This window comes from Etheostoma spectabile, chromosome 10 (genome assembly GCF_008692095.1).
Source record: "Etheostoma spectabile isolate EspeVRDwgs_2016 chromosome 10, UIUC_Espe_1.0, whole genome shotgun sequence".
In the NCBI taxonomy this organism is placed as follows: domain Eukaryota; kingdom Metazoa; phylum Chordata; class Actinopteri; order Perciformes; family Percidae; genus Etheostoma; species Etheostoma spectabile.
This window is the reverse complement of record NC_045742.1, coordinates 26,793,037-26,801,738: the sequence shown is the minus strand read 5'-3', so window position 1 is coordinate 26,801,738 and position 8,702 is coordinate 26,793,037. Positions and strand designations below refer to the sequence as shown.

The window sequence follows — 8,702 nt, the reverse complement described above, 5'->3', positions numbered from 1 at the left end:
CAGTCAGTCAGTAAGTCAGTCAGTCAGTCTGCTGACTCAATTTTGACAGATCCCAATCTGTCTCTTGCAGACAGACACTAGCTACAAAATGCAGAGCTAATAAGACATGAGTATGATACAAAAAGCACAGGAGAGCGCCATCACACCGTACCAAAGCAACGTTGTAACACACAGTTACCAAGTGTTCGTAAGAGGTTATCAGTGGTAGCAACGAGGTCTCAGCAGAGATGTGATTGGGTCAATTCTGAAAGATCCACTGACATGTAAAGTCTGACTGGTTCCAAATCGGCTCCGCACCCTGTCACTACTCTGGGTAAAAAAAAAATCCTTTAAAATATGACACAAAAAAATAATTGTACATTTAGGGGTTTTGATCATACTGATAATACAATAATTACTACTTATACACCTGGGAACACTGCCTTAGTGCTATCTCTAACAGGCTTCCGTACGGCACCGAATCCAGATACAAGGCTCAGAGAGCCATCGCGGTCGGGTAGAATCACCTTTATTAAGAGTGTCGACTTGAGGCGTGCAGAGGAACAATGTAGATAGAGAAAGATAGCGAGAGAGCAGAGGAGATAAACTAGGTAAGGCTGCAGCAAAGGAGGGCGAGATAGGGGACTGTGCGTTCTTGTCTGTGTTGTGTGTGTGTGTCAGTGAGAGAGAGGTGTGTGTGTGTGTGTGGGGGGGGGGTTGAGCTTAGCCAATCCTGTGCATGGCACTCTCATCAGAATTAAGCTGTGCAAAACAGGCCCCAGGGCTTGGTTGCTAAGCAGTGAGATGGGCTCGCCGATTTCCACAGAGACCTCAGTGGCGCAAGCCTCTCTGATGGCCTGAACCAGACACCCCATAATAATGAGCAGCACCGCCGACACAATAGAGACCCCCAAATAACAGGGGTGCCTCGTTTACCATAACGAGGGGAATTATGCATGTTACGCAGGATAATTCCATTGTAATGCTGTACCCCATGATGGGACACTGACAGTGACCTCCCAATATGCGATATGGATCATGTTATCTCACTTTTTAGGCTCTTTCTTTGTTTTTGTAACCCTTGTGTTGTTCTCCCGGGTCAAAAAACAGGACACACAATTTGACATTTTCGTCCCTTTTTTCAGACTTTTTTTTTCAATAAGACCGTCTTACTACAACTAGTTTGACAGTACTTTTTGGAATTCATGGTAAGTAACCCTCATTTATGCAGAATTGTACCTAACATTTGAGTTAAAAAAGCAGAAATTATAAATTATTTTGACTAATATTTTGACTAAGATCAGGGGAACGTACAGATGAGATTAGTCAGGAATGAGAGTGATCAATTGTATTTGCAAAGAGCGTTGTATCAAATCCAGTCCATTTTTGGGGGGTAATTTGGTTAAAAAGTAACCCATATTTCAAACATAGACATTTTTTAAAGGGATCAACAGTAGGGTTAACCAAAGTAATATCCAGTGAAATCTGTCTTAAGTCAGTGCTGCGTGGTCTACTCAGCGAAGGATAACCAAGTTCAGTTCCTCTTCCTCTTTGTTTGGCCCTGTAGCTTGGTAGATTGGGGGGGATGGGGGCATTTCTAGCTATTTGGTCATTTGTAGCCATAGAGACATGTTGGTAAACTTGGTAACCGCGGCAGCAGGGATTCTATTTATTTCCTCTGAGAGCTCTCGAGGTCCGCTCGTGAGGGCATTTTCCTGAGGTCTTGTTTTTTTCTATCTCTTTTCTTTACTCTTCTTCTTCTTCTTTCGAAGGGGGTGAGTGGGGGGGTTCGGTTGGTGGAGGGATTGCGGGTGACCTTTTGGATTTTTAGAGAGTGGAGAAAGCTAAACAAGCCAAAGTCTGTTAGTCTGTCAACAAACACTTAAAGGTCTCAGGAGAAGTTGGGAGCCTCCGGGGGCGAGGGAATGCTATTCATCTGGAGTGTAGGCAAGCACGGCCAAGGATGCTTCAACAGGGCACGTAAACAAGGACAAATGCCTAGCCATTCTCGTAATAACCTGGTACCAATATGCAGACGCTGGCTGGGGCACTGTATGGGACTGCATGTTAAAGGTTAAGTGAAACGTATGAATAATTATGTGCTGTCTCACTGATTCCCTTGTTCGGAGGTCCAGAAACATTCGCAAATGTTAGCGGCAGCATTGCAGATGTAGATGCATTTGTAGATGCAACGGCAAAGTCAGACACTATCTGTTGTCGTGTGTGTGTGTGTGTGTGCGCGTGTCTGTGTGTATGCATGCGTGAGAGATGAGATGACTGACAGGGTTGCTCTGACATTTTTGGTTTCTTTGGGATATAATGCTCCCCTCCCCCCCCCCCCTCCATCTGATTAAATAGATTTGGACATTGCTGCCCGGAGGCAAACCAAAATGTCATAACTGAAGATAATGGTCTTTTTTTTTTTTTTTTTTGCATTGCTATAATTCATTTTTTTTGTTTTCTTGGAAGACACTTTATTTATATTGGTGTATGTTGTATTAAATATTACAGATTTTTCACAGGACATGTTCTTTAAACACACTTCGTTGACAGGGTTATTTCCATGGATTCATTCATGTATTCAGAGGCTCGTTGATGATGCATTAGGAGGCACTTTTCCTGGCCTCTCATCATGCCTCTTCTGTTGTACGCAGCTGCTTTTATACCTTTAAATATGACCATTAGCATAATACTGTATGGTAAAACCCCCTCAAGAGCAAAGTTCATGCTTTTAATCCTTGTGTAGTCTTTCATTCAACCATGCATCGTCCTCCCAAATCAACACTATTTGTTGCACTGTTGGTGCTTTTTTTCACTGTTCTTGGCGCTATTTATATTTCTTATTTCCTTTTTACGTTTATTTTTACTACCACTTATGAAAACCACCAACACCGACATATTACCAGTTTTACATTATTTTTGGTATTCATGGTTAATATACCTCACCGAAGAAATTATGAGTATTTAGAATAATATTAAAGGATGGATCATCTGAGAGGGGTCGGCATTCAGTCGGGATACTGTTTCCAAATATTTCATTTTTTTCGTTCGAATGCTAAAATATGTAATGAAACCCTCAAAATTTGATAAAAGTAGAGATCCGATCTTTTGTTTTACTCGCGAAGAACGTTGTGTGGAGTCCTCTGTGTTACTTTTGGGCAATCAAAAAAGAAAGTTAAAAAGAAAGCCATATTTCTGACATAGAAATTTAGAAAACGGGTTCAACTTGACCCAAAGACGACGCAAGGGTTAATGTAAAAGTTTGTGGCGTTCACCCGCACCTCTCGCCACATCTCCAACCCGAAGGAGCACGATCTGGCAAGTAGAGTGCTCTAACTTTGTTACTATTTACTGTATAGTCTACCTTTACAGACATGTTCAGTTACCAAATTGGAGAAAAAAAAGCCCAATAAAAATGGGTGAGAAGCACATTTTAAATGACAGTGTTAGCGGTGGCCCGATGTGGCCAGGCAATTAACTGCTGCCAGGGAAGGCGACTGTGGCGATTTTTCTTGCTTAACTCATTAGAGGGGTCTCCAGCAGTGTGCTCACTCATGTCAGGCCCGCATAATTACTTTAAAACAAGAGGGGGAAAAAAATCAAAGTAGCCACTCTCTGGCATTGTTCGCTGCCCCCTCGTCTTGGAATTTAATTAGGCGTTCATTTTAATAAAAGCCCATTTGGGATGAAACGCGGCGTTAATAGTATTCTGGTTCCCTAAAGGCTGTCACGTCTTCATCTGTGGCTTAAATGGACGCTGACAGGTGACATCATGGCTTTTTATAAGCTGATATGAAAGTGCTTTGATTAAGGTGGAGGAACAATAATGTACAAATTCAAATAGAGCTCAAATTCACTGGGCATAAAAGATTCAAACGTTTAATCAGTATGACATTGTGACTGAAATGGATTTTAATCAAAATCAATGGGATTGTAGCTTTTACTTCGGCGTATTACTAGTCTGGCATTGCCAGTCCTATATCGCCATAGTGGAGTGAGGTCACATACATTCTGGGATAAGAGAGAAAAAACACTCTGGGTGGTTTCTTTAAACCAATCACAATAGTCTTAGGGCGGCGCCAAGCTCCGGACAAAGCTCGGCAAAGTAGTCTCGGGAAGGAACTTGTTTTGGTGGAACCTTTGCAATCCGCAAAAGACACATACAATATTAAATGAAGTTCACCCAATACAGTAACGTGAGCTATGTAAATTAGCTGATACATGGTTTAACACTACCATCTCTTACCAGTGCATCGGCATGTGTGTACTTTGTCCATAAAAATCGTCCCCAATCTGTCCCAAAACGTCCCAGTTGGAGACAATCAATCCCAGAAAGAACTAAGCAGACCTGCTTTATTGCACGGTCCAAATTTTCTTGAAAACATTTTCCGCGTTTAGCTTGCTAGCTCCAAGTTTGTTGTAGTTTCCCGAAGGGAAGGGAGTTTGAGAACGGCAACACACAGAGAGAGGAAGGTGAGGCAATTATCCTGGAAATGTACTTCCATAGATCCAGACTAGTGTATTTCTGGCCCTAGTGGTTTGTCCAATATGCACATCGGCAAGGGTAAGACTTGAAAAATCCCCACAGAAACAATTTTATTGTACATCTTTTTTTTTTGAAGTGCCATTTCTCACTGTTTGGACATGGGGGGTAATATTGTTTTCTAGTCTGACTGAAGTGAAATTTTTCAACATCTTGCTGCAGAACAGTATACAGTGACCTCAAAATCGGGTCTTCAGTGGGTCATTAATCCCTGGTCCAGCGTCGGCGACACACCTTCCTCTTATTGCCTTCGTTGTGTCCTCACACAGGCACTCCCATCAACAAAACCCCAGCCACACAGGGTCTCAGCGACCACTCAGGCCCCTGTTTCATTCACCGTCCTGGAATCTCTTAACTAATTGGTCACCGGTGAGTTGCCCTCTTCCCAGAAATGATGATGATCGTGGGATGGTCTGATTCCAGTGAACCTCTGCTGATCCGTGAGGAATTCCAAACAACTTCCATCTTAAGTTCCCAACCTTATAATAAATACACATTAAAGATGTGAATCGGGAGCGGCTGACCTCCACGATGACCCTTAGCATTTTATTCTTCTGACTGTTGCAGCCAGGTAAACAGTGGATGGGATTTCAATTGGCGGGTTGGAAAGTAAGTGTGGGTGTTAAGACACAGGTTTACTGAATCTTTGCTGGAACAGATTGTTTGAAAATGTACTAAACCAGTGAGTTACAACCCTGATTCAATCCAAAAAAGCAATTCAATGTTTGTTCTTGAAGATGAGGCCAAAAAGCACCAATAAGCATTGATTTGGTGATTTGCAGTTCAAAAGACGCCTAGACTTCCGAGTTAAAACTGGACCAAGTTTGTTGAAAGCTACAGTTATCAATGTTATATTGTTAATATATTATTATTGTTATTATATCAACAATTGGTCAAATGCAGAAATCTTCAACAGGGGTCCGCGACCCCTAAGGTAATCGTCCTCTTAGTCACTTCAGTTGGTTTGCCCAATTAGTGTCTAATACTTTTTTGAAAGTATGTTTCCCCAAAAATTTAAAATATGTCTCATAACGTACATTAAAAATAATCCAACATATTATTAGCGGAGATGAATCGGCCAATTCTTAAAAAAAACAACATCAACAACACTGATGACTGGCCTACTGGTAAGGTTGCCACTATGGTAGCCATCTGCAGAGACAGTTAAGCTTAAAGATTCCATATGAATATGTAAATAATATGTAATTAATTTTCTATGCACTAACAAGGCCACCCTACAAGTTATTATAGGCCCCATTTAATAAGCAACTCAATTTGTTACTATATGTAGTAGGGGGTCCCTGCTCCGTCTCTCTTTCAGTCTAGGGGTCCTTGGCGTTAAAAACGTTTAAGACCCCTGGTCAATTGTGTTAAAGTTGATGTTTATGACATACTAAGAGTAGAAGTTTGAGGAGAAATCTTTTTTATCAAATCTGAGTCTTTGGAATGCAATACCAAACCCCCCCATCACTGTATACTGAGGCCATCAGCAGATCTTGGACTTTTAATTTAATCGAACTGACGTTGACCTACCCTGTTCTTTTGTTTGCCTGTGCAATAATATAATGCTATAAAAGTATAAAGTATAAAAAAAGCTGATGTTAACATCTCACCCCTCTTATCAACCTTATCCCAGCAGCAGCATGCAGTTGGACAAAAAGCTCTGATAAACGATAGCTGGATTCTCGTGATATCACAAGATAGCACGACAATCCCGGGATCACATGTCACCCGAAAATCCAAAAAATTTGTAATTTGTTTGTGTCTGAAACAACCAGCCTGTCCAACCTATCAGTGTCCGGTGGCGTGGTTTAGTCGTGTGTGAAAGCCGCGACTGTTCATGGATGTGATAGACAGATGGTTCATCCGATCACCTGCCAGGTATTCTTTTGATTGTGCCTGGCCTTTTCCAGATAGTTTCCAATGATGACTTCTCAGACGATTTTGTGTAACAAACCATCTGCCGCATCGGGTTACGGTACACTACCAGCCCAGCACCAAACAAAAGACAGACAGTTAATGACTAGCTGGTGAACAAAATGGAGCATTCATTAAGTAAGTAAGTAAGTTTATCTATATAGAACTTATCACAGACAGTCATAAAATGCTTCACAGGCCAAAACAATAATACAATAAAACCCATCAATACCCTATCAAATTCACAATAAATCACAGTATATCACAATAAACCAAAAAGGCATAAAATACATAGTAGCCAAATACAGTCTACAATGTGGCTAATCAATGCCTGACCAAAAAGATGCATCTTAAAGGGTAATTAACTTTTCTTTTCATCCCGGACCTTAGTTTCCTATGTTTTTGTGTCTAAGTGACTGATGGGAACAACAATCTTTGCCATTGGTCCGATATCAAGCAAGATCGCTGCAGTCGGCAGCGGCGAAACAAGCTACAATGTAAGTTAATAGGGCAATTGTGCAGCTTGTATGTAGGTTCACAAACGTGCTCGTTTAGCCGTAGACAGATTCAGATTAATACTGCAAGTGTCTGACAGCATTGTGGAAAGGATTTCTAAGGAGGCCGGCCTTCCTGTTTAGATCCTTTATTAAAGATAAAACAAATACCTTACTACTCAACCAATTTCAAAGATTGTTGCTCCTTTCAGTCACTTATACACAAAAACATGAGAAAATAGGGCGCAGGTTGAAAAAAACGGTAGTTACCCTTTTTTAATTAAAATTTTAACAGAGGCCTCCACTCTCTTTCTCACTCTTTTAGCCGCTAAACGGATACACAATTTCCTCAGGAGTCAGTGGAGATCAAATCAATACTAAATGAGGAGGGAATACTGGACTTCCACTTGTTTGGTGGCCAGAAACTGACTCAAACTGAATGCTAATGAAGCTGCTTGGCTACTGGATGTATCAATGGGCAACTGTTTGTTAGACTTGTGTTAATTGGTCCTAGTGAACGCACAAGGGTCTTCACAAGCACAAAATCCCCTTCATCCAATACTCTCCCATCAGAGTATGTGTGTGCTTGTGAACATAGGCACACACACAAGTGAATACAAGGATGGATGCGTACAATGAGAGTACCTTCGATCAATTCTGCTATATAAAAGACGTCTTAAGGAAAGCACATATATTGTTCATGGCCCCCATTTATAGGGCATGAATGTAACCATTCATTTGTAATGTCACAGTTCAGTATTTGCAAAAAAATACATTTGATTTGTTTCCATGATGTGTTATTTCTGGCCCTGGTACATTGTTTATGTGTAATAGACTTGAAAGAGTGATTGGAAATGCTGACAGACAGAATGAGATTTAAGGTGGTCCAAAGTCAACAGAAAACAGAAAAGCAGACTTTACAGCTAGAACCAGACTCAACGATATGATGACTTACTGATGTGTTGAACTCAGTGTGGAAAACAGTGTCACTTCAGGTAACCTCAATTTGCTGTTCAAATGTGTGCAACTAAAAAGTCCAACCATTAATAACTCACACAATATTAAACAAGTCTTCCTTTTTTTGTTTGTTTTATCAAATCAAACTCTTTTTCCAGATTTAACAGCCAATTGTTTCCCACTTAGATGGCGCAATCTCAAATCCAGGAACGAAGGAAGTCTTCCACAAAATATGAAACGTAATCCGGTGGAGCAAATGCAGAAAAGTGGGGGGTCCTGTATTGAATGTAGGAATAATGTTAAGGTGTAAAGGTGTGAAGTGACTTTCATGCAAGAAACTGGAGTTTGTGTCAAACTCACAAACTTACTGTTAACATTTTTGTTTTTATTGACCGTAACCTAACCTTAACCAAGTAATTTAGTTGCAAAACCCTGACCAAATGATGTATTTATTTTCTATTTGCCGTTACCCCAAAATACCTTGAGTTGCAGTGAAAAAGCGAGAAGCCAGCAATGGACCTAAATAATTGTCTGTGCACAAAATCTATGTTCTTGCATAGCATTGGTTGTTTCAAAAACATAGGTCTAATGAAAGTACAATTTAAGGCACAAATGAAGTAAATGCACAATGAATCAGTTATTGCTTCCAGCTTTGTGGGAAGCCAGTACTGGATCGTGTTCTTATCACTGTACTGTCACTGTTGTCTTACTACACCCTCTCTCCACCAAGAGTGGAACTAAGCAGCAACAAAGAGAGCAGGGCTGGGAAAACCATTGGACATAACAAAGGGGAAAATACAAGCAGATGATGC

The 8,702-nt window shown here is 40.8% G+C and overlaps 1 long non-coding RNA gene across 1 annotated transcript in view; it reads left to right on the top strand.

Annotated features, from left to right (window-relative positions):
• LOC116697040 (uncharacterized) overlaps positions 1–3,230 on the top strand; it is a 17,236-nt gene extending 14,006 nt beyond the window's left edge. The window contains exon 3 of the long non-coding RNA XR_004333902.1: positions 3,155–3,230. This is a non-coding gene — a long non-coding RNA (uncharacterized LOC116697040). The remainder of the gene's footprint in view (positions 1–3,154) is intronic.
• Positions 3,231–8,702: the final 5,472 nt, after the last annotated feature.